Genomic DNA, 18,104 nt, shown 5'->3' with positions numbered 1-18,104 from the left:
CCAAAAGCACAACCAGAAAACTCTGCAGCCCACCCTCCTTCCCAGGTGTTCCTGCCTGATAAACCCTTCCAGGCCCAGGTAGCAGGAGCTGTGGTCACCCTTCAGGGAGCCACTGGATGTCTCAGCCCTGGATCTGCTGATGCTTCCGAGGACAGTAAGTGGGCAAATAGCCCCTTCCCCTGGCCTCCCTCTTCCCTGCCCTTTCTTTTTCTTTGAATCCCAGAAGAAGTTCTACATCTGCGAGGAAGTTTGAAATACTCTTAATTCATGCAACATCCCTTCAAGGCATCCAAAAAGCTTGCTCCTGAAAGAAATGTGATTTGTGCCGGAGAGAGTTACCCGTGAAGAGCAGTCCACTCCCTCAGTGTTCTGGGTTGAGTTCAGGGTTCTCAGTCAAGCCCCTCAACTCAAGGAACCCCAGCACAGGCAGCCACATCCTCTGTCTTCAAGTGCAGTCAATTCAGCTACCCATGCCTAGCAGGGGATTCATGGTCTTTGTGCAAAAGAAGCGCAAACACTCTGGATTCATGTGGTTGGGCCACAAAGAGCTTTGTTGGCATCGACAGCTCTGAGGATGACTAGAGCAGTGTTCCATTCATAAACGGAACCAGGAGCCCCCTCCGGGCAGCCTTCAAGAACCTTAAGCAGGAGAGATTAGAAAAATGAGAATGAGACCCATCAAAGGAGGAGGAGCGAAGAGAGAAAACACATGGCCTATGGCAGCGGTGAACTGGAGAAGTTAGCCCAGTCTTCTATGAGAGCAGCTAGAACAGTGAGAAAATATTAAAAAAGAAAGAAAGAATTTGCCTGGAGGCACGGAAGATAAAACCAGCCAACGAGGAATTAACAAGGAAGGATTTGGGAGCTAAAGGAAGGACAAGGGTGGTGAACCCAGTCTTCCCAGAGATGTTTACCAATTGCAAAAAAAAAAAAAGGCAGTTAAGAGAGAACAAGAGGGGGCAAGAGCCCCTGGCAGCCTTTCAGTGGAGGAGCTAAAACCTGGAGCCCAGTACCAGCCAAAGGGCAGGAGAGAGTCACAGGCCACCTACACTCCAGGTGGGGGCCACGAAGGGCTACATCCTAGGAATAAGGGTGACAGAGATGTTATTCATCTCTCAGAGGGACTGAATCCCAGCTTCAAGTCATGTGTAAAACTGGATTGTGGTGAATGTTCCAGCTGACAGCCAAGAAAAAGCACAAATCCTTCCTCGGGGAAGATAACAGCAGACTAGACCTCAGATTACTCCTACTACTTGTCATACACAGCATTTGATCCGCAAATGCAAATTCCAAATACCCATGAGACCAAAGTAAAGGAATGTAAGCCAAGAAAGGCAAGAGAAAAGAGAACAATCTCTTAAGAACTCCCCCCAAAAATGGAGTCATCAGAATCAAACTTTTTAAAAACTTTTTTTATTTTGAAAATTTTTAAGCATACATCAAAGAAAGAATAGTATAATGAACCCCTGTGTATAAATTATTCATCTTTAACAATTAAACACACACACATATTTTGGGGAGCATTTTCAAACAAATTCTAAACATAAAATCATTTCATCTCTAAAGACTTTAGTATATAATTCTAACAACCCAATTATCAGACCATTATTACATTTAATAAAATTAATAATAATTTCTCAGTCTAAAACCCAGTTAGAGTCACAGATTTTAAAATAACTACTCTTAATATGTTCCAGCAGATTAAGAACAAAAGTAGAAATTTCCAGCCGAATATTGGAAAATTTTAAAGAAAAACAATGAACATTCTAAAATAGAAATAAAGTTATTAACATTAAAGCTCAATTAATGGACTTGGCAGAAGTTTAGACACAATCAAGGAGAAACCATGTGACTAGGAATACAGATTAAAAGAAAAGATTCTGAATAAAACACAAAGACACCAACAGATGGAAACGCAAAAGAGAAGGTAGAAGACCAGAGAATGCAGTCTCCTGTCCAGAGGTAACAGACAGACTGGAGCAGAGGCAGTCTGAACAGCTACAGGATGGTGGTTTACTCAAATTGATGAGAGACATTTTATTGAACACATTCGTTCATTCCTGACTCCAAGTACCTTGGTCCCTTGGTCATGGACATCCCCAGCTGCTGCCACCACTGCTTCAGCTACAGCTGCCACCATGTCACATCCAAAGGCCAGGCTGTCTTTGCCTCACTCCTCCATGAGGTAAGGCACAGCCCCTCCAAGTTCTGTTTCGGCAGCTGTGATGGTGGGAGCTGCAGCATCTCCGGTGCACAGGCATGGCCTGACCAGGCTCTGAGGCTCCTGCTCCATCACCATTTATCCACTCAGCTGATGCTTGGGGTCTGGCTTCTCCAGGGTGACATACTCAGAAGTACGGGTGTGCCAGACCTTCAAGGGGAACTTTGATAAAGGGAGACAAGACATAAGAGTGCCAGCAAATAAGTTCTATCTTCCTTCCTCTGATGGACTGTTCTAGACAGTGTTTTGCGTTCAGCCGGCCTGAAGATCCCATTAAATAATAAGCACCCTGCTTTGTCCCTCCATTAAGCTGCAGTCAGCACTTTCTTGCAGTTGCTTCTCTTTCTTCTACTTTATTCATCTTTCATTCTCACCATCATGTGAGACCTCCTTCACCTTTAGCAGCAACACGCTTGTCCACAGCATGTGTGTACCATAGTGTCATCAGCAATTCCACCATAGATGGACATTCAAATGGTTTCCTATGGTTTGCTATTATAAAACTGTACAAGAATATCTTTAGACATATATTTTGGTGTATTGCTTTTAATTTTTATAAAATGTATTGTTAAAAATGAGATTTTAACATCACAGAATTTAACAGATACTGCCAGATTGCTTCCCCTAAAAGGTGTAGCAATAGACATGCCCGTCAGTAAAATTACAGAGTGCCAGCTTCTCTAATCTTTTTTACATCTTGGACCCTATCAATTTTTTTAATTGTTAAAATTTGCTAAGAAACTTGATTTTTTTTGCTTTAATTAAAAATTTCCTGACACTAGTGAGAGTGATGATTTTAATCTTTTGCCACTTTTTGTGTTTTATCTTGCCTAGTCATACCTTTTGACATTTTTTTCAACTAGATCTTTGTTTTCTCCCTTTCTGAGGAAGTTCTTCGTGTAGGAGCAATCTTAAATTTTGTCCATGTATATTGGAAATGTTTTACCCTGTCAACCATTTATTTGATGGTTTCTAATATTCTTTGCCATATAGAAATGTTTAACATCTACAGTGAATCTGTCACCATTTGCCTTTATGATCTTTGAGGGTGGTTTTTTTAAATCGCTTGCGAAGGCCTTCCTGGTCCTAAGATTAGATGAATATTCTTTGCAGTCTTCCACTAATATTGTTACAGGTGTGTTTTACAGTTAGCTATTTAAACCTTCTGGGGTTTATTTACATGGAACAAGGTAGGGGTCTGTCTTTTTTTGTTCTTCCAGTTGAGTAACTGTTATTCACCCAACCGTTAGTCCCTTTTCACTTCGTGCTTACCAGCATAATTCCAGACTTTTTCAAGAAACAAGTTCTGCCATGTTCTTCATGGAAAGCTGACTCCACTCTACTCCAGACTCATGCTAACTTGTCTAATCTTTTTCCAAAGGTTGGTTCAAAAGTAGGCATGTGGCCCAATTCTGGCCAAAAGGATGTGAGGAAAGTCATGCCATCTTTGGGGTAAGATCTGTCTTGCTCATCAGGTTAGCATCCAGAAGTTACGGGCTCTCTTCTTCCTCTGGAAGTGGTCCTGAGTGGGAAGAGGCCAGGGCACCGTACAGCATCTGACCACCTGTAGGGAGGCAGGTGACGCAAGAGGGTATAGCCAAGAGACTCACCCGGAAGTTCTAAAGGCTGTACATCTCTAAGCTCATCTCATTCTGCATCCTCCCACAAGACTGTTTAGCGGTCTTCCTTTGTGTTCTATTAAATTCATTATTAAATTCAATTCCATTTATTTTCTAGCTTTCATTTATTTTTATTTTTGTTATTAAATTTATTTCTACTTATTTTCTAGCTTTTATTTTTATTATAAGTGGGGTGGGTTTCCATTTAATTTCTATTGATTGATATTTTTAAAGCTATTGATTTTTATTTATTTTGTGTGAAAAATTCTTTTTTATTCAATTTTTTTTTAAAATTTGGCCTATGATATTTTCCAAGCCTGCAACCCTACCACCTAAAAATATAGATAATTTAATCCTTCTGTTCTAACATTAGTATAACTTATTTCATCTTTCTTATTTTTTACATTAGCTAGACCTTCCAAAATCATGTCATTTAATCATGATGATAGAGGGCACTGAAGTCCTGTTCCACATTTTGGTTGCTTAATAATTCACAATTGGACATCTAGATTTTTGATAAATACCCTTCATTATGTTACGTTAGTTTATTCCTAGTCTTTTTACTTAGAGCTTATGAAACAAATGACTAAAACTTTAATGTTATTTTAAACCTGTTGATATAATTGTATGGTTCTTTAATGTGCTTATGTAATGAGTTTGCAAAGCATATTGAATCATTTTTACATTTTTTTGGAGTAAATTCCACTTTGTCAAGCAAGATTTTTTTTTTAACTCACTGCTGATTTCGATTTGTTAATATTTCAGAGTATTTTGGGTTTTGCATCTACATTTACAAATGGAATTGAACCATAGTTTTCCCTCTTATTTTATTCTCTTTAAAGTCAGATTTTGGTATTAAAATTATAATGAATGAAATATAAAACAAATGAAAAATTTTCTTCATTTTCCATAATCTGCCATATTGAATAATAAAAAACTACATTCTATTAATTGAGACGTGTCATCTAGCGTCACCACTCTCTACCAAATGAAGTGATGTGCTTCCTATTATACAGAGTACCACCAAAGTGTTCTCTTGCCTGAATAAATAGCTTCTTTGAAGTCAGAGAAATAACATTGACTTATGAGGCCCATTAATTTTAACATTTAAAGAAAACGTAAATTTAGGAAAAGCACTCCAAATCCTCAAAAAATCAAATAATATTTTATGCCCAAGTTATATTGTCAAATCAATATTATTCTTCATGAGAAATTTATTACTAAATGGCTTCATTGACACATAAAGACACTCTTTTGAGATGATGAAAATTGTAACTTGTAAAGGATTCACATAGACCATCACAGTGACCAGAACCACGGAAAAACATAAAACTAAAAAAGGACAGCTGAAATGTGTGAGAACAGCCAAGTTCAGTGAGCCTAAGGAAATGGTCATTTGATACCACCAATTACTCATCCCTTTCCTACTTTACAATGATACAGTAAAGATAAAAAGTTTCCATGAGAATGCTACAGAGTGTTTCAAAGGAAGCTGCATTTGCTGTATAATCATTATTTTTCAGACTGCCAATTTAAAAATGACCTATCTCTGGGAATGCAATTTGGTGCGGCCACTGTGGAAAACACTATGGAGATTCCTCAAAAGAGTAGGAATAGACTTACCATATGACCCAGGAATCCTGCTCCTGGGCATATATCCAGAAGGAACCCTACTTCACAATGACACCTGCACCCCAATGTTCATAGCAGCAATATTTACAACAGCCAAGACATAGAAACAGCCTAAATGTCCATCAGCAGATGACTAGATAAAGAAGAGGTGGTATATTTATACAATAGAATACTATTCAGCCACAAAAAATGACAAAATAACACCGTTTGCAGCAACATGGATGTTTCTGGAGAATGTCATTCTAAGTGAAGTAAGCCAGAAAGAGAAAGAAAAATACCACGTGAGATTGCTCGTGTGTGGAATCTAAAAATACAAAACCAAAAACCATAAATACAAACCAGAAACAGACTCATAGACATAAGAATACAAACTTGTGGTTGCCAAGGGGGCAGGGGGTGGGAAGGGACAGACTGAGATTTCAAAATGTAGAATAGATAAACGAGATTATACTGAATAGCACAGGAAAATATACACAAGACCTTGTGGTAGCTCGCAGTGAAAAACATATGTCACAATGAATCTATGTATGTTCATGTATAACTGAAAAACTGTGCTCTACACTGGAATCTGACACAACATTATAAAATGACTATTACGCAATTAAAGAAAGTTAAAAACAAGTACAGTGTACAATTAACTATCTAAAAAAAGGAAATTTCTTCTGTAGAGCACAGGAAACCATATTCAATATCTTATATCACCTATAATGTGAAAGAATAGGAAAATGAATATATGTATGACTGAAACTTTATGCTGTACACCAGAAATTGGCACTTTATAATTGAGCATATTTAAATAAATTAAATATATATATATACATATATATATACACATATATATGTGTGTGTGTATGTGTGTATATATATATATATATATATATATATATGATGCAGATGCTCAAGTGAGCAGGTCAATTCTATGTCTAACTGGAGTTTGAAAGGAAATAATGGAGGATGAGGAGGAATGTTTTTCAAGAGTTGGTTGCTGAGAATTTTCCAGAATTACTGAGGGACACCAATGTTCAGATCCAGGAAGCTGAATGAACTTTCAGTATAAACTTTAGAAAATCCTCTCCACGTATAGATATATCGTAGTGGCGTTGCAGAACAGCAAAAGGAGAGAGAAGATTGTATAGGATCTCAAGGAATGAAACAGATCATCTACAAAAGAACTGATAGAAGCAACAGGATCCAGAAGACAGTGGAGAGGATTTACATAGGTTGGACACATTGTCAATAAGAGATCTTGAGATACCACCTCAACACCTCCCGGATCGGCAAAAACATAAAGCCTGACCACACCAAGTACTGGAGAGAATGTGAATCAATAGAAACTGTCATCGCTGCTGGTGAAATTGCAAATCTGTTCAAGCAGTTAGGTGTTACCTAGTCCGGTAAAGTGGAGCGTGAGCACGCTCCCTGACCCATCCACCCTGTTTCTAGGGCAGCGCTGACAAACATGCTCCAGAAAGCATACACAGAAGGTTCTAGCAGTGCTGTTGATAACACAAGAAATGTGAAAATAACCAAAATGTCCATTGTTACCACTAAGAAAAATAAATGTTGGTTATCATTATGGAAATCTGCAATCAAGTGATCCATAGCTACCTGAATCAAAGTGGATAAATTTCAACAACATGATATAAACAACAGGAATCACATAGAATATATACAGTAGGATTGCACCAGTAGAAAGTCCAAAAGCAAGAAAGCTTAAGGATGATTAACGCATTGTTAACTCTAGGTGTATGTATGTGAGTGTCTGCATGAGTGTGTGCGTGTGCGTGTGCATGTGTGTAGTAAAAGAACAAAGCCATAGATACACACCAAGTTCAGATTAATGTTTACTTTTGAGGAGGAAGAGAAGAGAATTAGAGAGGGATAAGACAAGGGCTTCCAATGTCCCTTATCAGTGAGATTTTATTTTAAAAAATAAAACCCAAAGCAAATATAAGAACATGTTATCATGCATTCAATATGTGTGACAAGTGTATAGGATTTTTATAGTATTATCTGTAATTTCCCCCAGATTTGAAATAGTCCTTCGTTTTAGAAAGAAAGCAGACTAGTGTACATAATACATAAAGAGCTCACAAAAACTACTGTGAAAACAACCAACCATAAAAATGGACAGAAGATGTGAACAGATACTTCACTAAAGAAGACATATGGATGGCAAATGAGCACACGAAAAGCTCAACATCAGCAGTCAGTTAGAAAATGAAAATTAAAACTACAATGAGACACCATTAGTAGAGACGATAAAATTTAAAAGACCCTATCACGTGCTGTTAAGGATGTGGAGCAGCTGGAACCCTCTTACGTTGCTGGTGCAGATGTACAATGACAGCATTTGTTTTGAACCTCACTTAGGTAGTTTCTTAAAAATTAAACTTAGAACCCGTATGAACATATAAACTCTGTCACCCAGTCATTCCACCCTTTGGCATTTATCTAAGGCAATAGAAAACACATGTCCATAGAAAAACTTTTACACAAATAAGCATAGTGGCTTTATTTGTAATAACCCCAAATTGGAAGCAATCCAAATGTCCATCGACAGGTAAGTGCACAAACTCTGAGACAGAATATTATTCAGCAATTTAAAAGGAATACATTATAGGCTACAACAAGAATTGCTTTCAGAAAACATTACATCAAGAGAAAGAAACCAAACAAAAAGAGATACGGTGTGTAATTCCGTTTACTTTTAGGAAACGTAAACCAGTGCATAGCAACAAGAAACAGCTCAGTGATTGCCAGGGGATGAGGTGGTGGGGACAGGAGGGGTGGGCTGGAAGAGAGCATGAGGAGACTGCTAGGGACGATTCGTGTGTTCATTACCTTGATTGTGGTGACGGTTTTCCGAGTCTATTCCTATGTCAAAAGCTGTCCAACTGTACCCTTTAAATATGTGCATTGTTAAATATCACTTATATCTCAATAAGTTATTTTAAAATAGAAATAAAGCATAGGGAGAAGTAGTAACTGACTACCAAGGCAGATGAAGGCACAAGCCATAAAAACGCAGAGAGTTCCAACAAAATTGAGCAAATTCTCCTCAAAATACCAGAAAGTTTCAGGAATTGGGTGGCCCAGGGATGTGGGAAGGTATAAAAGAAAGTCGTTGGACGAAAAGGTTTGCAAACCAGCAGGTCACTTTCCCTGTTCAGCACTCAGACACTGACGCACTCCCCACCCCGCTCTGCCCGCTGCTGCAGTACTGCCGGCCACGCCCACCGCTCTGCTCCTGCAGTGCTGGCGGTCAGGCTCGGCCCGGCTCACTATTGGTGGATTCGACTTCAGGGAGAGGAAGGGCCCCCCGGAGAGATACACAGGGAATTCGCTCGTCATGTGATGCCTCCCGCAGGGCAGCCCTCATGGGGTAAACAACCTGCCCCTGGAAGTCAGCTTTCTCTTCACTGTCTCTTTAACACAAATAGATAAGGGCTTCCCACGCTTGTAAGGAAACTAACCAATACGAAAGAGAGAGCCAAAAGAAAGAGAGAGGAGAGGTGGGGAAAGGAGGAGGGGGAGCGAGGAAGATTAAACCAGAAGAAAATGGAGACAAGACAGAAAACAAAACACAACCTTAGAAAAACGGTCACTGATTATTTAGAGAAATAACAGAAGACAGTATAGCCATAAATGAAGAACATTTGGCATACGAAAGCGCAATCACAGATTAAGAAATGATCCTGGGAATTAAATCTATGATAGCTGAAATAAATGGAGAATTTAGGGAAAGGGGCTTTGGAGGAAGAGTGTGGAAAATGAGCAGAGCTGGTCTGAGCTGGCCAGGAGGGAGGAGGAGGATGGAGACCAGCAGGTCAGCCAAGAGCTCCAAGCTCTGGGACAGCAAACTCAGCTCACGCTCCAGCTTTTTGAGGATCTCATCCTTCGCCAACTTGGGTGGAGGATGAGTGTGCAAGGTACCTGCAGGGCCACCACGCAGGGTGCTCCGTTTCTGCCCAGCCACAGGGCACTGGGATCTCAACTCGCGCTGGGTGCACGGCTAGGGGCACGAAGGGAGTGAGTCCCCAGGGAAAGGGGGCCTTTGTCAAATTGACACAAAAGAGCACAACGGGCCAGAAGGGCACCGGCGCAGGACAGCTATTTGTCCCACAGGGGAACACGGACCTTTGACAGCTGGCCGCGGCCCTGAAACATGACTGGGGCACTTGGCTGTTGAAAGGCTGTCCCCTAGCAGGCACAGGTCCCACTGAGCTCTCTCCACACAGCATCCCCGCATCTGTCTCCCAGGCTCGCCTCTGCAGTCTCCCCACCCCCAGAGCCCCTCTCCCCGCGGAGGCAGCAGCATCCCGCTTCCTTTGTGCTCCCCTCCCACAGAAGGACGCTTGGGGGCAGTCGTATGACGCTGCATACACTTCATCCTCTGGGAGGCTGGCGCTCAGGCTCCTGCTACCCCGAGAATGAAGCCTTTATCTGGGGGCTCCAGGACGCTCTGTGACATCTCCGAGTCTAATCCCCAAACAAGACCGCAGGTGATGATGCTGGAACTCAGCCGCTGCGGTCCAGCCCCGCCAGCCTGCACTCATTCAGGTCACTCACTGCGGGTGGAAAGGAAGGGCTGGACAGCCCCGCTGGCAGGACGCATAAATCACAGGCCCTGCTCGGGCTCAGTGAGTGGGAAGGGAGAGCAAATCGAGAGATGCGCCGATTCAAGTAAATTTAGAGACACACACACCAGTACACAGCTTGATTTCCTCGTCTTGCTCCCTTTCATTCCCTTGATAGCGCTGCCGCACTTGCGGGAACACTTCCTCTCCATGGAGACGCGTACAGATTCTATGTGATAAAATCATTCGGTCTTAAGCAAATCAAAAGAGGGGCATAAAACAGACCGAAAGTGATGTTGGGGAGCGCGGCGCCGCGATCCGCGCCCCCCGCCGCCCCTCCGCCCGCGGCCCCGCGCCGCCCGAGAGGAAGCCAAGTGCTGCGGGCGGGAGACTGCGCGGCGGCGGCCGCGGACTTTGCTCGGCGCTCCGGGCCACCTTCGCCCCGTATTTCCCGAGCGTGTGTGCGTGCGTGTGTGAGTGTGTGCGTGCTTTCCTACAAAGGGCGTTTTACGATTGATTCGTAGTCCGCCCCCTTGGTCCTTTGTGCTGTAACCCGTCTCCCGCCACCCCAGGTGCTTCGTGCTTCCTCCCCGCGCCGGCCTCTCCGCGAGCGCGGGTCGCCGGTCGTGCCTTCCGTTCCGCTTCGCCCCCTCCGCGTCCCGGTGCTGCCCGTGGCCTCCGCGCCCCGCTTTCCCCGCCGCGCCGCTCGCCGTGGCGACCGCGCCCCCGTGCCGCCGCCGCCGCCGCCGCCGCCGCCGCCGGCGGCCCGGCCGCGCCGCGGAGCCCCGCGCGGCTGTCGCGGCTGCAGAAGGAGGAGCCGCGCGAGCTCAGCGACCGGCTGGCCGCGTGGCGGACAAGGTGCGCAGCCCGGAACCGGAGGCCGGCGCGCTGCCGCTGACATCACACGGCAGCATGTCTGCATTTGGGGCGCTTTTAGGTGGTTAATTCTACGGGATGTGAATGTCAACTCAATAAATTACTTTAAAAAAAAATACAGATAACCATGTGACGAGTTGCTGCTGCTCCTACTGTAGCACCTGCTTTATTTAGGTGGTCAGCGCCCTCCCTCCTACTTTTGCTCCTCTCTTTTCTCCTAAGTTGTATTTGGTGGACTCAGCATGTCCACATAAAGGGAACGCCCAAACCCCCTGCATACTGGCCCCTGATCAGCAGCCACTGGCCAGCACCAGCAGAAGAGGGACGGAGCAGCAGAACCAGTCCCCGGAGACCAGGTTAAAGATGAGTGCTGTCACCTCCCAGGTGTGCAGTGCCCTTGGGGACAGAGCCCTTCACACGGCCTCCACTTCCCCCTTCATAAACCAGGGTCATAACAATGCATTACCCAAGTCTTGAGACCACAGGGTGTGAGAATTACATACATGCTCTTGTAAGCTGCAAAGCACCAGGAGGGTGTAAATTTTGTATTTGATTGCGCCACATGAAATTGCCAAGAGTCAACCATTTTGACCTCAGTTGCTGTCTTTTCTTAGGTTGAAAATGATTAACCCTTGGCAATTTCATGTGATTGAGCCTAATGTTTAGTCCACTATGTAGCAACAATCTCTTGCATTAAAAATGCAAGATGATAATTCAGTTTTATACATTCAAGGTAGCGCTTCATCCTGTCCCATCACGGACCCCTTAAACATGCTAATCTACACACCTTACAGAGCTCAGTCACATACAAAGAGGTTAAAATATTACAGTATGTTGTCACATAGAGGTTCAGAGCACAGGTGCTGGAATCCCATTGCTACAGTTCTAATCCTGTTCTAGTATGCCCTGTGTGACCTTGAACATGTTGCTTAACCTCTCTGTGCCTCAGTTCCATCATCTATAAAATAAGATTAATAATTATACCTACCCCACAGAGCTGTTGTCAGGAGAACATGGTAAAGACTATCTAGTCATTCAATGTTATTATTACTGACTTTCACATTTTGGACTTAATTCCACAAAAAATAAGAACGGAAGTCACCCTTTAAATGTTCTGTGAATTTTTATGTGCCTGTAGGTCTATGTAATTTAAGAGGAATAAATGGCAGTCAATTTTGTAGAGATTCAAGAAATCATTTGGCCCTAAAAACTCCAGAATACATGAAACTGGAATTCTGAGAGTCTTTCTGTGCTTCCATAGGAAGCCTCAGTATTTCTAGCCTACTAGCCATAAACTCTAACTTTTGATCTAAGTTTACTACGATACTACATAGGAGTTCATGTGTGATACACTGAGGGTACTTACCAAAGACGAATTTTGCCAGCATGTTAAGGAGAAGATTCTAACGTTTTGCTTAATGTGAAAAGCCTGCCTTTATTCTTAAATTCTCTGAACATATCGTTTTTCCTGTTAAATTATGGGAAAATTTGATGAGAAAATCCAGTGAATAAAGTGGATATTTTTATCTTTCTTAAATTATACCCATGTTTCTCAAGTAATGTTCTGAGGCACAGTTGCATCAGGGTCACTTGGAATATTTGTAAAAACAGAGATTGCCAGAGCCTACAGGTTTTGAAGTGAACAGAAACTGAACTTAAATTAATCGTGTTATTAAGTAATTTTTAAAGGAAGCCTGAAAATATGATCAAGAAACAAGACACTATAAATAATATCTGGATAGCCTTAAAAAGCACAAAATAATTTCTAGGCGTAAAAAATCTTGGGTTAAATTAAAGCACAGTGGGCAGATGAACATTAGATTATAGTCAAGTAGAGAGAGAATTGGGAGAGGGCTGGAGGGTAGAACTAGGTCAATTATGTAGAATACACTGCAGAGAAACAAAGAAAAACAAAAGGTAGTCAAGAGATGTGGATGCTCAGTGCTGCCATTAAAGAAAACAGTATGAAGATTCCTCAAAAAGCTAAAATTTGATTTACCATACGATCCAGCAATGCCACTCCTGGACATACATCCAGAGGGAACTCTAATTCAGAAAGATACATACACCTCAGTGTTCACAGCAGCACTGTATACAGTAGCCAAGACATGGAAACAACCTAAATGCCCATCGACAGGTGACTGGATAAAGAAGGTGTGGTATATTTATACGGTGGAATACTACTCAGCCATAAAAAAGAATGAAATAATTCCATTTGCAGCAACATGAATGGATCTGGAGATTGTTATTCTAAGTGAAGGAAGCCAGAAAAGGAAAGAAAAATACTATATGATATCACTCATGTGAGGAATCTAAAAAAAAATTAGAAAGAATGAAAAAGGAAAAATAAGACATTAATGAGCTTACCTACATAACAGAAACAGTCTCACAGACATAAGAATCATACCTATGACTACTGGGGGCAAAGGGGTGGGAAGGGATAAATTGGGAGTTCAAGAATTGCTAATATTAACTACCTTATATAAAATAGATGAAAAAACAATCCCAAAATGGGCTAAAGACCTAAACAAACAATTTGCCAAGGAAGAAACACAAATGATCAATAGGGACGTGAAAAAATGCTCAATATCACTACTTATCAGAGAAATGCAAATGCAAGCGACAATGAGGTATCACCTCACACCAGTCAGAATGGCCGTCGTCCAAAAGTCCACAAATGACAAATGCTGGAGAGGCTGTGGAGAAAAGGGAACCCTCCTACACTGCTGGTGGGAAGGCAGTTTGCTGCAGCCACTGTCGAACACAGTATGGACATTCCTCAAAAGACGAGGAATAGACTTACCATATGACCCAGGAATCCTGCTCCTGGGCATATATCCAGAAGGAACCCTACTTCACAATGACACCTGCACCCCAATGTTCATAGCAGCAATATTTACAACAGCCAAGACATAGAAACAGCCTAAATGTCCATCAGCAGATGACTGGATAAAGAAGAGGTGGTATATTTATACAGTAGAATACTATTCAGCCACAAAAAATGACAAAATAACACCGTTTGCAGCAACATGGATGTTTCTGGAGAATGTCATTCTAAGTGAAGTAAGCCAGAAAGAGAAAGAAAAATACCACGTGAGATTGCTCGTGTGTGGAATCTAAAAAAACAAAACCAAAAACCCTAAATACAAACCAGAAACAGACTCATAGACATAGAATACAAACTTGTGGTTGCCAAGGGGGCAGGGGGTGGGAAGGGACAGACTGGGATTTCAAAATGTAGAATAGATAAACGAGATTATACTGAATAGCACAGGAAAATATACACAAGACCTTGGGGTAGCTCGCAGTGAAAAACATATGTCACAATGAATCTATGTATGTTCATGTATAACTGAAAAACTGTGCTCTACACTGGAATCTGACACAACATTATAAAATGACTATTACGCAATTAAAGAAAGTTAAAAACAAGTACAGTGTACAAGTAACTATCTAAAAAAAGGAAATTTCTTCTGTAGAGCACAGGAAACCATATTCAGTATCTTATATCACCTATAATATGAAAGAATAGGAAAATGAATATATGTATGACTGAAACTTTATGCTGTACACCAGAAATTGGCACTTTATAATTGAGCATATTTAAATAAATTAAATATATATATGAGATGCAGATTCTCAAGTGAGCAGGTCAATTATATGTCTAACTGGAGTTTGAAAGGAAATAATGGAGGATGAGGAGGAATGTTTTTCAAGAGTTGGTTGCTGAGAATTTTCCAGAATTACTGAGGGACACCAATGTTCAGATCCAGGAAGCTGAATGAACTTTCAGTATAAACTTTAGAAAATCCTCTCCACGTATAGATATATCGTAGTGGCACTGCAGAACAGCAAAAGGAGAGAGAAGATTGTATAGGATCTCAAGGAATGAAACAGATCATCTACAAAAGAACTGATAGTAGCAACAGGATCCAGAAGACAGTGGAGAGGATTTACCTAGGTTGGACACATTGTCAATAAGAGATCTTGAGATACCACCTCAACACCTCCCGGATCGGCAAAAACATAAAGCCTGACCACACCAAGTACTGGAGAGAATGTGAATCAATAGAAACTGTCATCGCTGCTGGTGAAATTGCAAATCTGTTCAAGCAGTCAGGTGTTACCTAGTCCGGTAAAGTGGAGCGTGAGCACGCTCCCTGACCCATCCACCCTGTTTCTAGGGCAGCGCTGACAAACATGCTCCAGAAAGCATACACAGAAGGTTCTAGCCGTGCTGTTGATAACACAAGAAATGTGAAAATAACCAAAATGTCCATCGTTACTAGTAAGAAAAATAAATGTTGGTTATCATTATGGAAATCTGCAATCAAGTGATCCATAGCTACCTGAATCAAAGTGGATAAATTTCAACAACATGATATAAACAAAAGGAATCACATAGAATATACACAGTAGGATTGCACCAGTAGAAAGTCCAAAAGCAAGAAAGCTTAAGGATGATTAACGCATTGTTAACTCTAGGTGTATGTATGTAAGTGTCTGCATGAGTGTGTGCGTGTGCGTGTGCGTGTGTGTAGTAAAAGAACAAAGCCATAGATACACACCAAGTTCAGATTAATGTTTACTTTTGAGGAGGAAGAGAAGAGAATTAGAGAGGGATAAGAAAAGGGCTTCCAATGTCCCTTATCGGTGAGATTTTATTTTAAAAAATAAAACCCAAAGCAAATATAAGAACATGTTATCATGCATTCAATATGTGTGACAAGTGTATAGGATTTTTATAGTATTATCTGTAATTTCCCCCAGATTTGAAATAGTCCTTAGTTTTAGAAAGAAAGCAGACTAGTGTACATAATACATAAAGAGCTCACAAAAACTACTGAGAAAACAACCAACCATAAAAATGGACAGAAGATGTGAACAGATACTTCACTAAAGAAGACATATGGATGGCAAATGAGCACACGAAAAGCTCAACATCAGCAGTCAGTTAGAAAATGAAAATTAAAACTACAATGAGACACCACTAGTAGAGACGATAAAATTTAAAAGACCCTATCAGGTGCTGTTAAGGATGTGGAGCAGCTGGAACCCTCTTACGTTGCTGGTGCAGATGTACAATGACAGCATTTGTTTTGAACCTCACTTAGGTAGTTTCTTAAAAATTAAACTTAGAACCCGTATGAACATATAAACTCTGTCACCCAGTCATTCCACTCTTTGGCATTTATCTAAGGCAATAGAAAACACATGTCCATAGAAAAACTTTTACACAAATAAGCATAGTGGCTTTATTTGTAATAACCCCAAATTGGAAGCAATCCAAATGTCCATCGACAGGTAAGTGCACAAACTCTGAGACAGAATATTATTCAGCAATTTAAAAGGAATACATTATAGGCTACAACAAGAATTGCTTTCAGAAAACATTACATCAAGAGAAAGAAACCAAACAAAAAGAGATACGGTGTGTAATTCCGTTTACTTTTAGGAAACGTAAACCAGTGCATAGCAACAAGAAACAGCTCAGTGATTGCCAGGGGATGAGGTGGTGGGGACAGGAGGGGTGGGCTGGAAGAGAGCATGAGGAGACTGCTAGGGACGATTCGTGTGTTCATTACCTTGATTGTGGTGACGGTTTTCCGAGTCTATTCCTATGTCAAAAGCTGTCCAACTGTACCCTTTAAATATGTGCATTGTTAAATATCACTTATATCTCAATAAGTTATTTTAAAATAGAAATAAAGCATAGGGAGAAGTAGTAACTGACTACCAAGGCAGATGAAGGCACAAGCCATAAAAACGCAGAGAGTTCCAACAAAATTGAGCAAATTCTCCTCAAAATACCAGAAAGTTTCAGGAATTGGGTGGCCCAGGGATGTGGGAAGGTATAAAAGAAAGTCGTTGGACGAAAAGGTTTGCAAACCAGCAGGTCACTTTCCCTGTTCAGCACTCAGACACTGACGCACTCCCCACCCCGCTCTGCCCGCTGCTGCAGTACTGCCGGCCACGCCCACCGCTCTGCTCCTGCAGTGCTGGCGGTCAGGCTCGGCCCGGCTCACTATTGGTGGATTCGACTTCAGGGAGAGGAAGGGCCCCCCGGAGAGATACACAGGGAATTCGCTCGTCATGTGATGCCTCCCGCAGGGCAGCCCTCATGGGGTAAACAACCTGCCCCTGGAAGTCAGCTTTCTCTTCACTGTCTCTTTAACACAAATAGATAAGGGCTTCCCACGCTTGTAAGGAAACTAACCAATACGAAAGAGAGAGCCAAAAGAAAGAGAGAGGAGAGGTGGGGAAAGGAGGAGGGGGAGCGAGGAAGATTAAACCAGAAGAAAATGGAGACAAGACAGAAAACAAAACACAACCTTAGAAAAACGGTCACTGATTATTTAGAGAAATAACAGAAGACAGTATAGCCATAAATGAAGAACATTTGGCATACGAAAGAGCAATCACAGATTAAGAAATGATCCTGGGAATTAAATCTATGATAGCTGAAATAAATGGAGAATTTAGGGAAAGGGGCTTTGGAGGAAGAGTGTGGAAAATGAGCAGAGCTGGTCTGAGCTGGCCAGGAGGGAGGAGGAGGATGGAGACCAGCAGGTCAGCCAAGAGCTCCAAGCTCTGGGACAGCAAACTCAGCTCACGCTCCAGCTTTTTGAGGATCTCATCCTTCGCCAACTTGGGTGGAGGATGAGTGTGCAAGGTACCTGCAGGGCCACCACGCAGGGTGCTCCGTTTCTGCCCAGCCACAGGGCACTGGGATCTCAACTCGCGCTGGGTGCACGGCTAGGGGCACGAAGGGAGTGAGTCCCCAGGGAAAGGGGGCCTTTGTCAAATTGACACAAAAGAGCACAACGGGCCAGAAGGGCACCGGCGCAGGACAGCTATTTGTCCCACAGGGGAACACGGACCTTTGACAGCTGGCCGCGGCCCTGAAACATGACTGGGGCACTTGGCTGTTGAAAGGCTGTCCCCTAGCAGGCACAGGTCCCACTGAGCTCTCTCCACACAGCATCCCCGCATCTGTCTCCCAGGCTCGCCTCTGCAGTCTCCCCACCCCCAGAGCCCCTCTCCCCGCGGAGGCAGCAGCATCCCGCTTCCTTTGTGCTCCCCTCCCACAGAAGGACGCTTGGGGGCAGTCGTATGACGCTGCATACACTTCATCCTCTGGGAGGCTGGCGCTCAGGCTCCTGCTACCCCGAGAAT

This window comes from Camelus dromedarius, chromosome 33, assembly GCF_036321535.1.
Source record: "Camelus dromedarius isolate mCamDro1 chromosome 33, mCamDro1.pat, whole genome shotgun sequence".
In the NCBI taxonomy this organism is placed as follows: Eukaryota; Metazoa; Chordata; class Mammalia; order Artiodactyla; family Camelidae; genus Camelus; species Camelus dromedarius.
This window is presented reverse-complemented; position numbering follows the sequence as displayed.